This window comes from Salmo salar, chromosome 16 (genome assembly GCF_965601325.2).
Source record: "Salmo salar chromosome 16, fSalSal1, whole genome shotgun sequence".
In the NCBI taxonomy this organism is placed as follows: Eukaryota; Metazoa; Chordata; class Actinopteri; order Salmoniformes; family Salmonidae; genus Salmo; species Salmo salar.
This window is the reverse complement of record NC_138306.1, coordinates 48,375,736-48,395,299: the sequence shown is the minus strand read 5'-3', so window position 1 is coordinate 48,395,299 and position 19,564 is coordinate 48,375,736. Positions and strand designations below refer to the sequence as shown.

Genomic DNA, 19,564 nt, shown 5'->3' with positions numbered 1-19,564 from the left:
GTGTGTGTGTGTGTGTGTGTGTGTGTACACGTGTAGTGGTATTGATTGGTCAGGACAGCAGAGAGAGACATCCGGTATAAACATGATGAAGGACATTATTTCCATCCATGTAGATCGATATCCACCTGACCTGAGGGGATCGTAAGATATCCACCTGACCTGAGGGGAACGTAAGATATCCTCCTGACCTGAGGGGAACGTAAGATATCCACCTGACCTGAGGGGATCGTAAGATATCCACCTGACCTGAGGGGAACGTAAGATATCCTCCTGACCTGAGGGGAACATAAGATATCCTCCTGATCTGAGGGGAACGTAAGATATCCACCTGACCTGAGGGGAACGTAAGATATCCTCCTGACCTGAGGGGAACGTAAGATATCCACCTGATCTGAGGGCAACGTAAGATATCCTCCTGACCTGAGGGGAACATAAGATATCCTCCTGACCTGAGGGGAACGTAAGATATCCTCCTGACCTGAGGGGAACGTAAGATATCCTCCTGACCTGAGGGGAACATAAGATATCCTCCTGACCTGAGGGGAACGTAAGATATCCTCCTGACCTGAGGGGAACATAAGATATCCACCTGATCTGAGGGCAACGTAAGATATCCTCCTGACCTGAGGGGAACGTAAGATATCCTCCTGACCTGAGGGGAACATAAGATATCCTCCTGACCTGAGGGGAACGTAAGATATCCTCCTGACCTGAGGGGAACGTAAGATATCCTCCTGACCTGAGGGGAACGTAAGATATCCTCCTGACCTGAGGGGAACGTAAGATATCCTCCTGACCTGAGGGGAACGTAAGATATCCACCTGACCTGAGGGGAACGTAAGATATCCTCGAGACCTGAGGGGAACGTAAGATATCCTCCTGACCTGAGGGGAACGTAAGATATCCTCCTGACCTAAGGGGAACGTAAGATATCCTCCTGACCTGAGGGGAACGTAAGATATCCTCCTGACCTGAGGGGAACGTATGAAGGAAGCATTAAAGGGAAGGAAAGCCAGGGTCGTATTCATTATTCAAACTGTAGCAAAATACGGAAAAATGTTTTGCAAAGAAAACAAGAGTTTCTTATTGGACAAGTTCAGGTACTCCCTCCCTGCTTCAGCCTGTTTTCTCCAGTTTGGTGCCTAATGAATATGACCCAGAGAAACAAAGATGGCCACAGGCCCAGTTCAAAATAGACAACTAGCAGCTATGCACTTGTGGAATCAATGATGAATAAGACCAGTATTTGCTTCTACATATCCAATCCTTTTCCTCTTCAGAAGTGCCTAGGGGGTTGAGGGTGTTACAGGACAAATGGAAGCTATGATGGAGAAAGCCAGACAGAGTAATGTTCAGTTTGGGATTGAGAGGGCCAGCCAGGCTAGACAATGATCGTCTCTCACATCAGGTGATTTGACCACCTGAGCCCAATACAACCTCCATACAGCAGGAATGCTCAACATTTCATGGTCAGAGTAGGCTTATGCTCTCTCATTCTCTGAAGAGAATAGGCTCCATTAAACACAGCAACATTGAAATTGAGGTGGCTTGACATAAATTAGTATCATAATCAGCTAGTGTACATTAGTAATGGTAAACATACTCAATCCATCTATATTGATAATGACACCTATAGGTATTAACCTGTATCAGTTGCCAATAGCATCAATCATTTGTTGATGAAATGATAAAAATCAAATGATACAGTCAATGAAGGTCAAATAAGTCACTTCAGGGAAAAAGCAATCAGCAACTCATATATGCATCCTTCCACAGGCCGGCATTCTCCAGTTCTTTTAAATCTTCCTTTCCTCACTCCCTAGATGGGACCTGTTTTGCATATATCTTTCTCTTCTTTCGTTCAATCTCTTTTGAACGTGCATCTGTAAAGGTTTGTGAGGGTTTTAGGTGCCAAGCCAAAATTCTTCAACCTCCTGAGGTTGAAGAGGCGCTGTTTCTCCTTCTGCACCACACTGTCCGTGTGGGTGGGTGGATCAGTTTGTCTGTGATGTGTACGCAGAGGAACTTGAAGCTTTCCACCTTCTCCACTGCTGTCCCGTCGATGTGGATAGGGGGATGCTCCCTCTACTGTTTCCTGAAGTCCACGATCATCTCCTTTGTTTTGTTGACGTTGAATGAGAGGTTATTTTCCTGGCACCACACTCCCGGAGCAGTCACCTCCTCCCTGTAGGTTGTCTCGTCATTGTTGGTAATCAAGCCTACTACTGTAAACTTGATGATTGAGTTGGAAGCGTGCGTGGCCACACAGTCATGGGTGAACAGGGAGTATAGGAGGGGGCTGAGCACGCACCCTTGTGGGGCCCCAGTGTTGAGGATCAGTGAAATGGAGGAGTTATTTCCTATCTTCACCACCTGGGGCGGCCCATCAGGAAGTCCAGGACCCAGTTGCACAGGGTGGGGATCAGACCCAGGGCCTCAAGCTTAATGATGAGCTTGGAGGGTACTATGGTGTTGAATGCTGAGCTATAGTCAATGAACAGCATTCTTAGGTATTCCTCTAGTCCAGACGGGATACGGCAGTGTGCAGTGCGATGGCGATTGCATCGTCTGTGGATCTATTGGTGCGGTAAGCAAATTGAAGTGGGTCTAGGGTGACAGGTAAGGTAGAGGTGATATGATCCTTGACTAGTCTCTCAAAGCACTTCATGATGACAGAAGTGAGTGCTACGGGGCGATAGTCATTTAGTTCAGTTACCTTTGCTTTCTTGGAAACAGGAACAATGGTGGCCATCTTGAAGCATGTGGGGACAACAGACTGGGACAGGGAGAGATTGAATATGTCTGTAAACCCACCAGCCAGCTGGTCTGCGCATGCTCTGAGGATGCGGCTAGGGGTGCCGTCTGGGCCAGCAGCCTTGCGAGGGTTAACACGCTTAAATGTCTTACGTCGGCCACGGAGAAGGAGAGCCCACAGTTCTTGGTAGCGGGCTGCGTCGGTGGCACTGTGTTATCCTCGAAGCGGGCAAAGAAGGTGTTTAGCTTGCCTGGAAGCAAGACGTGGCTGGTTTTCCCCTAGTAGTCTGTGATTGTCTGTAGACCCTGCCACATACGTCTCGTGTTTGAACCGTTGAATTGTGACTCCACTTTGTCTCTGTACTGACGTGTTGCCTGTTTGATTACTTTGCGGAGGGAATAACTACACTGTTTGTATTCTGACATAATCTCCCGGCAATTCCCATGCTTGTCTGTATGTTCAGGGCTAGGTTCAGGGCTAACTTTACCTCAGAATCCCACCGTTGCCACCAGTGCTGGCACTTTTCCTGACAGCGGTTGAGATTACAATACAGAGCCTGGTGGTGTTTACACTAGGAACAGGAAACCAGGGAAACAAAACAGTTTGGCGTTCGTCCCCTCACCTCACGGGACTAGTACGAGGACAAGAGAAATATCAAAGCCGACAGATACCACATAGCCTCCGGGTTAGCGCGAAAGGAGCGAGACGCTGAAAGAGAGAGGGGAAGACGAATCAACAATCACTCCCTATTGCATGCAAATGTATCCGAGTGGATTGTATGAAAACACAAATCAGGTTACAAATAGTCTGCATACTGCAGAGGAGACTACTAATGGATTTACAAGTCATACGCTGTTGGTGCTCAGTGGGAAGAGCCATGTGTGGCAATTGACATCAGTTGTTTGATTTATAAACCTTCCATTAAGTCTAACCATCTGTGTTTACAGTTGCAATTACCATAAATACACAAGAAGGGGGTCAAATAAAAAAGATAGACAGCCGGTCCCAATTTGCTCCTTACCCCTTCCCCTTGGCCCTATAACCCTCCGATGTCTGTAAGGTGGAACCAATATGGTGGAAGCTAAACCATTACACTGCTTATACCTGTGCATACCCGTCAGATCAGCAAACATTGAAGGGGTAGGGAGCGAAACAGGGCCAACAGGTGCTATAGACTGATGAGAGGTACAAGTGGTTCACACTGTGCAGCAGAGGAGTGTGAGCGCAGGCATCTCATCCGATGTCGTCCTATGTGACACCGTACTATGTCACCGGAAGCGGAGCCACAAGAAGGTCATGAGCTGTCAGTCAAATGACTCGGTTCAGAACGCGTAGGTTAGAGACCCATACATATCCAGAAGCTCTAGGAGTTGACTCTGGTCCTTACCTTTGTCATCCTTGGGCCTTCTCTTATCAATGTTCTCTCCTCTCCTTTCCTGTTCTATGGTCCCCTTGTTTTTTCTCCTCTTTACTGTCCTTGTCCCATTACCTCCTCTCCCATGTACTGGCCTTGTCCCATTACCTCCTCTCCTCTGTACTGTCCTTGTCCCAATACCTCCTCTCTTCTGTACTGTCCTTGTCCCATTACCTCCTCTCTTCTGTACTGTCCTTGTCCCATTACCTTCTCTCCTCTGTACTGTCTTTGTCCCATTACCTTCTCTCCTCTGTACTGTCCTTGTCCCATTACCTTCTCTCCTCTGTACTGTCTTTGTCCCATTACCTTCTCTCCTCTGTACTGTCCTTGTCCCATTACCTTCTCTCCTCTGTACTGTCCTTGTCCCATTACCTTCTCTCCTCTGTACTGTCCTTGTCCCATTACCTTCTCTCCTCTCTACTGTCTTTGTCCCATTACCTTCTCTCCTCTGTACTGTCCTTGTCCCATTACCTTCTCTCCTTTCTACTGTCCTTGTCCCATTACCTCCTCTCCTTTCTTGTCATCTCCTCTTTTATCTGGTTTCAGTCAGAACCGATGGGGATGCGCTCTTAACTCCATCCCGGGGTATATCTTAACTTTGTCGTCTCCGATAGACTGACAGACCGGCAGACAGCCAGACCGGCAGACAGCCAGGCCCGGCAGACAGCCAGACAGACACAGGGAACGGCCAAGAAGAGCAGGAACAGCTGGCTTCTCCAATCCACAAGGAGGATCCTCAGGTTGCCGCCCAGCCCAGTAGCCGGTGATGATATCCTGCAATCCTTCCTGTTCACCTCTCATGTCGTTGTGAGTAGTGTTGTGGTTCCCTCGCTTCAGACCCTCCTCTCTCTCTCTTCCCCCTTCCTTCCCTGTCCTGTCCTCGCCTCTCTCTCAACCTCTCTCCCTCCCTCTCTCCATATTCCTTCCCTGTCCTCACCTCTCTCTCTACCTCTCTCCCTCCCTCTCTCCATATTCCTTCCCTGTCCTCGCCCCTCTCTCTACCCCTCTCCCTCCCTCTCTCCATATTCCTTTCCTGTCTTCGCCTCTCTCTCTCTTCCTCCATCTCTCTACCCCCCCCTTCCTTTACTGTTCTTGTCTCTGCCCAGTAAGTGACCCTTTTCCAATTAGGTTTAATAGCTTCTTTCCTCTTCCACGAGGGTGACAGTAGGGACAGTGGGAATTGATGAATCAATCTGTTGCTTGTGTTGCCTTATCCGCACACGTGCCCTTTCTCCCACAGCTATAAGAAATTGTGTCCAAGCCATAGCAAGCTGACAAGGTCGTAGGACCTGTGTGTGTGTGTGTGTGTGTGTGTGTGTGTGTGTGTGTGTATTTGTGGAATGAAACTCGTTCGCCTGCGTCACGGCACTAACTCATATACGTGGCGTGAACCGGTGGACCAACATTTTATCGTTTGCGTTCCTGGCCAACCTTTTTTCCTTCCTATCGAAGGTCAAGTCCCTTACTATAAGGTCAAGTCCCTAACTATAAAGGTCAAGTCTACCTTTGACTCATTCCTCTCTGCCTCCTTGTTTCCACTCCTCTCCTCTTTTGACCTCACCTTCCCCCCCTGCTCAAACCTTCTCCAACCTATCTCCTGATTCTGCCTCCTCAACCCTCCTCTCCTCCCTTTCTGCATCCTTTGACTCTCTATGTCCCCTATTCTCCAGCCCGGCTCGGTCCTCCCCTCCTGCTCCGTGGCTCGACAACTCATTGCGAGCTCACAGAACAGGGCTCCGGGCAGCCGAGCGGAAATGGAGGAAAACTCGCCTCCCTGCGGACCTGGCATCCTTTCACTCCCTCCTCTCTACATTTTCCTCTTCTGTCTCTGCTGCTAAAGCCACTTTCTACCTCTCTAAATTCCAAGCATCTGCCTCTAACCCTAGGAAGCTCTTTGCCACATTCTCCTCCCTCCTGAATCCTCCTCCCCCCCTCCCCCCCCCCCCTCCTCCCTCTCTGCGGATGACTTCGTCAACCATTTTGAAAAGAAGGTCGACGACATCCGATCCTCGTTTGCTAAGTCAAACGACACCGCTGGTCCTGCTCACACTGCCCTACCCTGTGCTTTGACCTCTTTCTCCCCTCTCTCTCCAGATGAAATCTCGCGTCTTGTGATGGCCAGCCGCCCAACAACCTGCCCGCTTGACCCTATCCCCTCCTCTCTTCTCCAGACCATTTCCGGAGACCTTCTCCCTTACCTCACCTCGCTCATCAACTCATCCTTGACCGCTGGCTACGTCCCTTCTGTCTTCAAGAGAGCGAAAGTTGCACCCCTTCTGAAAAAACCTACACTCGATCCCTCCGATGTCAACAACTACAGACCAGTATCCCTTCTTTCTTTTCTCTCCAAAACTCTTGAACGTGCCGTCCTTGGCCAGCTCTCTTGCTATCTCTCTCAGAATGACCTTCTTGATCCAAATCAGTCAGGTTTCAAGACTGGTCATTCAACTGCGACTGCTCTTCTCTGTGTCACGGAGGCTCTCCGCACTGCAAAAGCTAACTCTCTCTCCTCTGCTCTCATCCTTCTAGACCTATCTGCTGCCTTTGATACTGTGAACCATCAGATCCTCCTCTCCACCCTCTCCGAGTTGGGCATCTCCGGCGCGGCCCACGCTTGGATTGCGTCCTACCTGACAGGTCGCTCCTACCAGGTGGCGTGGCGAGAATCTGTCTCCGCACCACGTGCTCTCACCACTGGTGTCCCCCAGGGCTCTGTTCTAGGCCCTCTCCTATTCTCGCTATACACCAAGTCACTTGGCTCTGTCATATCCTCACATGGTCTCTCCTATCATTGCTATGCAGACGACACACAATTAATCTTCTCCTTTCCCTCTTCTGACAACCAGGTGGCGAATCGCATCTCTGCATGTCTGGCAGACATATCAGTGTGGATGACGGATCACCACCTCAAGCTGAACCTCGGCAAGACGGAGCTGCTCTTCCTCCCGGGGAAGGACTGCCCGTTCCATGATCTCGCCATCACGGTTGACAACTCCATTGTGTCCTCCTCCCAGAGTGCTAAGAGCCTTGGCGTGATCCCGGACAACACCCTGTCGTTCTCCACTAACATCAAGGCGGTGACCCGATCCTGTAGGTTCATGCTCTACAACATTCGCAGAGTACGACCCTGCCTCACACAGGAAGCGGCGCAGGTCCTAATCCAGGCACTTGTCATCTCCCGTCTGGATTACTGCAACTCGCTGTTGGCTGGGCTCCCTGCCTGTGCCATTAAACCCCTACAACTCATCCAGAACGCCGCAGCCCATCTGGTGTTCAACCTTCCCAAGTTCTCTCACGTCACCCTGCTCCTCCGCTCTCTCCACTGGCTTCCAGTTGAAGCTCGCATCCGCTACAAGACCATGGTGCTTGCCTACGGAGCTGTGAGGGGAACGGCACCTCCGTACCTTCAGGCTCTGATCAGGCCGTACACCCAAACAAGGGCACTGCGTTCATCCACCTCTGGCCTGCTCGCCTCCCTACCTCTGAGGAAGCACAGTTCCCGCTCAGCCCAGTCAAAACTGTTCGCTGCTCTGGCACCCCTACGGTGGAACAAGCTCCCTCACGACGCCAGGACAGCGGAGTCAATCACCACCTTCCGGAGACACCTGGAACCCCACCTCTTTAAGGAATACCTAGGATAGGATAAAGTAATCCTTCTAACCCCCCCCCCCCCCCTAAAAGATTTAGATGCACTATTGTAAAGTGGTTGTTCCACTGGATATCATAAGGTGAATGCACCAATTTGTAAGTCGCTCTGGATAAGAGTATCTGCTAAATGACTTAAATGTAAATGTAAAGTCCCTAACTATAAAGGTCAAGTCCCTTACTATCAGGTCAAGTCCCTTACTATAAGGCCAAGTCCCTAACTATAAAGGTCAAGTCCCTAACTATAAAGGTCAAGTCCCTTACTATCAGGTCAAGTCCCTAACTATAAAGGTCAAGTCCCTTACTATCAGGTCAAGTCCCTTACTATAAGGTCAAGTCCCTTACTATCAGGTCAAGTCCCTTACTATAAAGGTAAAATCCCTTACTATAAGGTCAAGTCCCTTACTATCAGGTCAAGTCCCTTACTATAAGGTCAAGTCCCTTACTATCAGGTCAAGTCCCTTACTATAAAGGTAAAATCCCTTACTATAAGGTCAAGTCCCTTACTATCAGGTCAAGTCCCTTACTATAAGGTCAAGTCCCTTACTATCAGGTCAAGTCCCTTACTATAAAGGTAAAATCCCTTACTATAAGGTCAAGTCCCTTACTATTCTCTACCGCAGTAATTGGGACCTGGGTGGGTCAGACAGTCACACTATGGTTGTGTCTGAAATGGTTCCCTATTCACTTAACACTGCACTATAAAGGGAACAGGGTTCCATTTGGGATGCATCCTTTCCTTGGAGCCGCTGTCACTCTGTTACTGCCATGAGACGCATAACTTAACAGACGTTGAAAGCAGTGAGGATAACTACGAGCACTGATTTCATGCTAAACATGACATTTTGGTTGTCAGACAAATTGATCATGGCTGCCTAGCAGTCAGTGGTAAAAACGTTACACCCACAGAAAACCTCATGTCAGAAAAACTCACATTGCTGAAGCATAAATCAGCATGTTGTTATCTTTTCTGCAACCTTTTTTCCTCCAGCGGCTCAGAAATAATGGATGTGCTGCTCACTGATTCTGTGAGCTGGTGTCAAGCAGAGCATGTGAGAGGAGTTGAGCAGTTGAAAATCCCTCTCGTTGCTCATGGAGTAGTGCTTGCGCACTGCTTCGGCGCTCCACGTCCTTTCCAACTGCTCCGTGCATACAGGGGAAAAAAACTGCCCCTCCAAATTCGCTCCATTCATTAAAATCCCAATTTAACCAACACCCATCTATTTTTGTGACAACCAGGATCTACCATTTAGTTTTGAAGTATTGAAACCAAACCATAAGGATTTGAATGAAAAGTATTTGAATAAACATGAAAAGGTGAATGTAAGAAGCGCACATAATTTGAAATAGGCTACATGTCATATTAAACAGCATATAAACACTATAAATAGGTTACATGTCATATTAAACATCATATAAACACTATAAATAGGTTACATGTCATATTAAACAGCATATAAACACTATAAATAGGTTACATGTCATATTAAACATCATATAAACACTATAAATAGGTTACATGTCATATTAAACAGCATATAAACACTATAAATAGGTTACATGTCATATTAAACAGCATATAAACACTATAAATAGGTTACATGTCATATTAAACAGCATATAAACACTATAAATAGGTTACATGTCATATTAAACAGCATATAAACACTCTAAATAGGTTAAATGTCATATTAAACAGCATATAAACACTACAAATAGGTTACATGTCATATTAAACATCATATAAACACTCTAAATAGGTTAAATGTCATATTAAACAGCATATAAACACTCTAAATAGGTTAAATGTCATATTAAACAGCATATAAACACTATAAATAGGTTACATGTCCTATTAAACAGCATATAAACACTATAAATAGGTTACATGTCATATTAAACAGCATATAAACACTATAAATAGGTTACATGTCATATTAAACATCATATAAACACTATAAATAGGTTACATGTCATATTAAACAGCATATAAACACTCTAAATAGGTTACATGTCATATTAAACAGCATATAAACACTATAAATAGGTTACATGTCATATTAAACATCATATAAACACTATAAATAGGTTAAATGTCATATTAACCAGCATATAAACACTCTAAATAGGTTACATGTCATATTAAACAGCATATAAACACTCTAAATAGGTTACATGTCATATTAAACATCATATAAACACTATAAATAGGTTACATGTCATATTAAACAGCATATAAACACTATAAATAGGTTACATGTCATATTAAACATCATATAAACACTATAAATACGTTACATGTCATATTAAACAGCATATAAACACTATAAATAGGTTACATGTCATATTAAACAGCATATAAAAACTCTAAATAGGTTACATGTCATATTAAACAGCATATAAACACTATAAATAGGTTACATGTCATATTAAACAGCATATAAACACTATAAATAGGTTACATGTCATATTAAACAGCATATAAACACTCTAAATAGGTTACATGTCATATTAAACAGCATATAAACACTCTAAATAGGTTACATGTCATATTAAACATCATATAAACACTCTAAATAGGTTACATATCATATTAAACAGCATATAAACACTATAAATAGGTTACATGTCATATTAAACATCATATAAACACTCTAAATAGGTTACATGTCATATTAAACAGCATATAAACACTATAAATAGGTTACATGTCATATTAAACCGCATATAAACACTATAAATAGGTTACATGTCATATTAAACAGCATATAAACACTATAAATAGGTTACATGTCATATTAAACATCATATAAACACTCTAAATAGGTTAACTGTCATATTAAACAGCATATAAACACTCTAAATAGGTTAAATGTCATATTAAACAGCATATAAACACTATAAATAGGTTACATGTCATATTAAACATCATATAAACACTCTAAATAGGTTAAATGTCATATTAAACAGCATATAAACACACTAAATAGGTTAAATGTCATATTAAACAGCATATAAACACTATAAATAGGTTACATGTCCTATTAAACAGCATATAAACACTATAAATAGGTTACATGTCCTATTAAACAGCATATAAACACTCTAAATAGGTTACATGTCATATTAAACAGCATATAAACACTATAAATAGGTTACATGTCATATTAAACAGCATATAAACACTATAAATAGGTTACATGTCATATTAAACATCATATAAACACTATAAATAGGTTACATGTCATATTAAACAGCATATAAACACTCTAAATAGGTTACATGTCATATTAAACATCATATAAACACTCTAAATAGGTTAAATGTCATATTAAACAGCATATAAACACTCTAAATAGGTTACATGTCATATTAAACATCATATAAACACTCTAAATAGGTTACATGTCATATTAAACAGCATATAAACACTCTAAATAGGTTACATGTCATATTAAACATCATATAAACACTCTAAATAGGTTACATGTCATATTAAACAGCATATAAACACTATAAATAGGTTACATGTCATATTAAACAGCATATAAACACTATAAATAGGTTACATGTCATATTAAACATCATATAAACACTCTAAATAGGTTAACTGTCATATTAAACAGCATATAAACACTCTAAATAGGTTAAATGTCATATTAAACAGCATATAAACACTATAAATAGGTTACATGTCATATTAAACATCATATAAACACTCTAAATAGGTTAAATGTCATATTAAACAGCATATAAACACACTAAATAGGTTAAATGTCATATTAAACAGCATATAAACACTATAAATAGGTTACATGTCCTATTAAACAGCATATAAACACTCTAAATAGGTTACATGTCATATTAAACAGCATATAAACACTATAAATAGGTTACATGTCATATTAAACAGCATATAAACACTATAAATAGGTTACATGTCATAAGAAACATCATATAAACACTATAAATAGGTTACATGTCATATTAAACAGCATATAAACACTCTAAATAGGTTACATGTCATATTAAACATCATATAAACACTCTAAATAGGTTACATGTCATATTAAACAGCATATAAACACTATAAATAGGTTACATGTCATATTAAACATCATATAAACACTATAAATAGGTTACATGTCATATTAAACAGCATATAAACACTCTAAATAGGTTACATGTCATATTAAACAGCATATAAACACTCTAAATAGGTTACATGTCATATTAAACATCATATAAACACTCTAAATAGGTTACATGTCATATTAAACATCATATAAACACTCTAAATAGGTTAAATGTCATATTAAACAGCATATAAACACTATAAATAGGTTACATGTCATATTAAACAGCATATAAACACTATAAATAGGTTACATGTCATATTAAACATCATATAAACACTATAAATAGGTTACATGTCATATTAAAAAGCATATAAACACTATAAATAGGTTACATGTCCTATTAAACAGCATATAAACATTCTAAATAGGTTACATGTCATATTAAACATCATATAAACACTCTAAATAGGTTACATGTCATATTAAACAGCATATAAACACTATAAATAGGTTACATGTCATATTAAACATCATATAAACACTATAAATAGGTTACATGTCATATTAAACAGCATATAAACACTCTAAATAGGTTACATGTCATATTAAACAGCATATAAACACTATAAATAGGTTACATGTCATATTAAACATCATATAAACACTATAAATAGGTTACATGTCATATTAAACAGCATATAAACACTCTAAATAGGTTACATGTCATATTAAACAGCATATAAACACTCTAAATAGGTTACATGTCATATTAAACATCATATAAACACTATAAATAGGTTACATGTCATATTAAACAGCATATAAACACTATAAATAGGTTACATGTCATATTAAACATCATATAAACACTATAAATAGGTTACATGTCATATTAAACAGCATATAAACACTATAAATAGGTTACATGTCATATTAAACAGCATATAAACACTCTAAATAGGTTACATGTCATATTAAAAAGCATATAAACATTATAAATAGGTTACATGTCATATTAAACATCATATAAACACTATAAATAGGTTACATGTCATATTAAACAGCATATAAACACTCTAAATAGGTTACATGTCATATTAAACAGCATATAAACATTATAAATAGGTTACATGTCATATTAAACATCATATAAACACTCTAAATAGGTTAAATGTCATATTAAACAGCATATAAACACTCTAAATAGGTTAAATGTCATATTAAACAGCATATAAACACTATAAATAGGTTACATGTCCTATTAAACAGCATATAAACATTCTAAATAGGTTACATGTCATATTAAACAGCATATAAACACTATAAATAGGTTACATGTCATATTAAACAGCATATAAACACTATAAATAGGTTACATCTCATATTAAACATCATATAAACACTATAAATAGGTTACATGTCATATTAAACAGCATATAAACACTATAAATAGGTTACATGTCCTATTAAACAGCATATAAACATTCTAAATAGGTTACATGTCATATTAAACATCATATAAACACTCTAAATAGGTTACATGTCATATTAAACAGCATATAAACACTATAAATAGGTTACATGTCATATTAAACATCATATAAACACTATAAATAGGTTACATGTCATATTAAACATCATATAAACACTATAAATAGGTTACATGTCATATTAAACAGCATATAAACACTCTAAATAGGTTAAATGTCATATTAAACAGCATATAAACACTATAAATAGGTTACATGTCATATTAAACATCATATAAACACTCTAAATAGGTTAAATGTCATATTAAACAGCATATAAACACTCTAAATAGGTTAAATGTCATATTAAACAGCATATAAACACTATAAATAGGTTACATGTCCTATTAAACAGCATATAAACACTCTAAATAGGTTACATGTCATATTAAACAGCATATAAACACTATAAATAGGTTACATGTCATATTAAACAGCATATAAACACTATAAATAGGTTACATGTCATAAGAAACATCATATAAACACTATAAATAGGTTACATGTCATATTAAACAGCATATAAACACTCTAAATAGGTTACATGTCATATTAAACATCATATAAACACTCTAAATAGGTTACATGTCATATTAAACAGCATATAAACACTATAAATAGGTTACATGTCATATTAAACATCATATAAACACTATAAATAGGTTACATGTCATATTAAACAGCATATAAACACTCTAAATAGGTTACATGTCATATTAAACAGCATATAAACACTCTAAATAGGTTACATGTCATATTAAACATCATATAAACACTCTAAATAGGTTACATGTCATATTAAACATCATATAAACACTCTAAATAGGTTAAATGTCATATTAAACAGCATATAAACACTCTAAATAGGTTACATGTCATATTAAACAGCATATAAACACTATAAATAGGTTACATGTCATATTAAACAGCATATAAACACTCTAAATAGGTTACATGTCATATTAAACATCATATAAACACTCTAAATAGGTTAAATGTCATATTAAACAGCATATAAACACTATAAATAGGTTACATGTCATATTAAACATCATATAAACACTATAAATAGGTTACATGTCATATTAAACAGCATATAAACACTATAAATAGGTTACATGTCATATTAAACAGCATATAAACACTCTAAATAGGTTACATGTCATATTAAACAGCATATAAACACTATAAATAGGTTACATGTCATATTAAACATCATATAAACACTCTAAATAGGTTACATGTCATATTAAACAGCATATAAACACTCTAAATAGGTTACATGTCATATTAAACAGCATATAAACATTATAAATAGGTTACATGTCATATTAAACATCATATAAACACTCTAAATAGGTTAAATGTCATATTAAACAGCATATAAACACTCTAAATAGGTTAAATGTCATATTAAACAGCATATAAACACTATAAATAGGTTACATGTCCTATTAAACAGCATATAAACATTCTAAATAGGTTACATGTCATATTAAACAGCATATAAACACTATAAATAGGTTACATGTCATATTAAACAGCATATAAACACTATAAATAGGTTACATGTCATATTAAACATCATATAAACACTACAAATAGGTTACATGTCATATTAAACAGCATATAAACACTATAAATAGGTTACATGTCCTATTAAACAGCATATAAACATTCTAAATAGGTTACATGTCATATTAAACATCATATAAACACTCTAAATAGGTTACATGTCATATTAAACAGCATATAAACACTATAAATAGATTACATGTCCTATTAAACAGCATATAAACACTCTAAATAGGTTACATGTCATATTAAACAGCATATAAACACTATAAATAGGTTACATGTCATATTAAACAGCATATAAACACTATAAATAGGTTACATGTCATATTAAACATCCTATAAACACTATAAATAGGTTACATGTCATATTAAACATCCTATAAACACTATAAATAGGTTACATGTCATATTAAACAACATATAAACACTCTAAATAGGTTAAATGTCATATTAAACAGCATATAAACACTATAAATAGGTTACATGTCATATTAAACATCATATAAACACTCTAAATAGGTTAAATGTCATATTAAACAGCATATAAACACTCTAAATAGGTTAAATGTCATATTAAACAGCATATAAACACTATAAATAGGTTACATGTCCTATTAAACAGCATATAAACACTCTAAATAGGTTACATGTCATATTAAACAGCATATAAACACTATAAATAGGTTACATGTCATATTAAACAGCATATAAACACTATAAATAGGTTACATGTCATAAGAAACATCATATAAACATAATAAATAGGTTACATGTCATATTAAACAGCATATAAACACTCTAAATAGGTTACATGTCATATTAAACATCATATAAACACTCTAAATAGGTTACATGTCATATTAAACAGCATATAAACACTATAAATAGGTTACATGTCATATTAAACATCATATAAACACTATAAATAGGTTACATGTCATATTAAACAGCATATAAACACTCTAAATAGGTTACATGTCATATTAAACAGCATATAAACACTCTAAATAGGTTACATGTCATATTAAACATCATATAAACACTCTAAATAGGTTACATGTCATATTAAACATCATATAAACACTCTAAATAGGTTAAATGTCATATTAAACAGCATATAAACACTCTAAATAGGTTACATGTCATATTAAACAGCATATAAACACTATAAATAGGTTACATGTCATATTAAACAGCATATAAACACTCTAAATAGGTTAAATGTCATATTAAACAGCATATAAACACTCTAAATAGGTTAAATGTCATATTAAACAGCATATAAACACTATAAATAGGTTACATGTCCTATTAAACAGCATATAAACATTCTAAATAGGTTACATGTCATATTAAACAGCATATAAACACTATAAATAGGTTACATGTCATATTAAACAGCATATAAACACTATAAATAGGTTACATGTCATATTAAACATCATATAAACACTATAAATAGGTTACATGTCATATTAAACAGCATATAAACACTATAAATAGGTTACATGTCCTATTAAACAGCATATAAACATTCTAAATAGGTTACATGTCATATTAAACATCATATAAACACTCTAAATAGGTTACATGTCATATTAAACAGCATATAAACACTATAAATAGGTTACATGTCATATTAAACATCATATAAACACTATAAATAGGTTACATGTCATATTAAACAGCATATAAACACTCTAAATAGGTTACATGTCATATTAAACATCATATAAACACTATACATAGGTTACATGTCATATTAAACATCATATAAACACTCTAAATAGGTTACATGTCATGTTAAACAGCATATAAACACTCTAAATAGGCTACATGTCATATTAAACAGCATATAAACACTCTAAATAGGTTACATGTCATATTAAACAGCATATAAACACTCTAAATAGGTTACATGTCATATTAAACAGCATATAAACACTCTAAATAGGTTACATGTCATATTAAACAGCATATAAACACTCTAAATAGGTTACATGTCATATTAAACAGCATATAAACACTATAAATAGGTTACATAGGTCATATTAAACAGCATATAAACACTCTAAATAGGTTACATGTCATATTAAACATCATATAAACACTCTAAATAGGTTACATATCATATTAAACAGCATATAAACACTATAAATAGGTTACATGTCATATTAAACATCATATAAACACTCTAAATAGGTTACATGTCATATTAAACAGCATATAAACACTATAAATAGGTTACATGTCATATTAAACCGCATATAAACACTATAAATAGGTTACATGTCATATTAAACAGCATATAAACACTATAAATAGGTTACATGTCATATTAAACATCATATAAACACTCTAAATAGGTTAAATGTCATATTAAACAGCATATAAACACTCTAAATAGGTTAAATGTCATATTAAACAGCCTATAAACACTATAAATAGGTTACATGTCCTATTAAACAGCATATAAACACTCTAAATAGGTTACATGTCATATTAAACAGCATATAAACACTATAAATAGGTTACATGTCATATTAAACAGCATATAAACACTATAAATAGGTTACATGTCATATTAAACATCATATAAACACTATAAATAGGTTACATGTCATATTAAACAGCATATAAACACTCTAAATAGGTTACATGTCATATTAAACATCATATAAACACTCTAAATAGGTTAAATGTCATATTAAACAGCATATAAACACTCTAAATAGGTTACATGTCATATTAAACATCATATAAACACTCTAAATAGGTTACATGTCATATTAAACAGCATATAAACACTCTAAATAGGTTACATGTCATATTAAACATCATATAAACACTCTAAATAGGTTACATGTCATATTAAACAGCATATAAACACTATAAATAGGTTACATAGGTCATATTAAACAGCATATAAACACTCTAAATAGGTTACATGTCATATTAAACATCATATAAACACTATAAATAGGTTACATGTCATAGTAAACAGCATATAAACACTATAAATAGGTTACATGTCATATTAAACATCATATAAACACTATAAATAGGTTACATGTCATATTAAACAGCATATAAACACTCTAAATAGGTTACATGTCATATTAAACAGCATATAAACACTCTAAATAGGTTACATGTCATATTAAACATCATATAAACACTCTAAATAGGTTACATATCATATTAAACAGCATATAAACACTATAAATAGGTTACATGTCATATTAAACATCATATAAACACTCTAAATAGGTTACATGTCATATTAAACAGCATATAAACACTATAAATAGGTTACATGTCATATTAAACAACATATAAACACTATAAAAAGGTTACATGTCATATTAAACAGCATATAAACACTATAAATAGGTTACATGTCATATTAAACATCATATAAACACTCTAAATAGGTTAAATGTCATATTAAACAGCATATAAACACTCTAAATAGGTTAAATGTCATATTAAACAGCATATAAACACTATAAATAGGTTACATGTCCTATTAAACAGCATATAAACACTCTAAATAGGTTACATGTCATATTAAACAGCATATAAACACTATAAATAGGTTACATGTCATATTAAACAGCATATAAACACTATAAATAGGTTACATGTCATATTAAACATCATATAAACACTATAAATAGGTTACATGTCATATTAAACAGCATATAAACACTCTAAATAGGTTACATGTCATATTAAACATCATATAAACACTCTAAATAGGTTAAATTTCATATTAAACAGCATATAAACACTATAAATAGGTTACATGTCATATTAAACATCATATAAACACTATAAATAGGTTACATGTCATATTAAACAGCATATAGACACTATAAATAGGTTACATGTCATATTAAACAGCATATAAACACTATAAATAGGTTACATGTCATATTAAACATCATATAAACACTCTAAATAGGTTAAATGTCATATTAAACAGCATATAAACACTCTAAATAGGTTAAATGTCATATTAAACAGCATATAAACACTATAAATAGGTTACATGTCATATTAAACATCATATAAACACTCTAAATAGGTTAAATGTCATATTAAACAGCATATAAACACTCTAAATAGGTTAAATGTCATATTAAACAGCATATAAACACTATAAATAGGTTACATGTCCTATTAAACAGCATATAAACACTCTAAATAGGTTACATGTCATATTAAACAGCATATAAACACTATAAATAGGTTACATGTCATATTAAACAGCATATAAACACTATAAATAGGTTACATGTCATATTAAACATCATATAAACACTATAAATAGGTTACATGTCATATTAAACAGCATATAAACACTCTAAATAGGTTACATGTCATATTAAACATCATATAAACACTCTACATAGGTTACATGTCATATTAAACAGCATATAAACACTATAAATAGGTTACATGTCATATTAAACATCATATAACACTATAAATAGGTTACATGTCATATTAAACAGCATATAAACACTCTAAATAGGTTACATGTCATATTAAACAGCAT

At 36.0% G+C, this 19,564-nt stretch overlaps 1 protein-coding gene across 1 annotated transcript in view; it reads right to left on the bottom strand.

The window, feature by feature from the left end:
- The window catches only part of LOC106574043 (multiple PDZ domain protein), a 136,010-nt gene that overhangs the window by 42,231 nt on the left and 74,215 nt on the right, over nt 1-19,564 (bottom strand). The gene's annotated exons all lie outside the window — the stretch shown is intronic.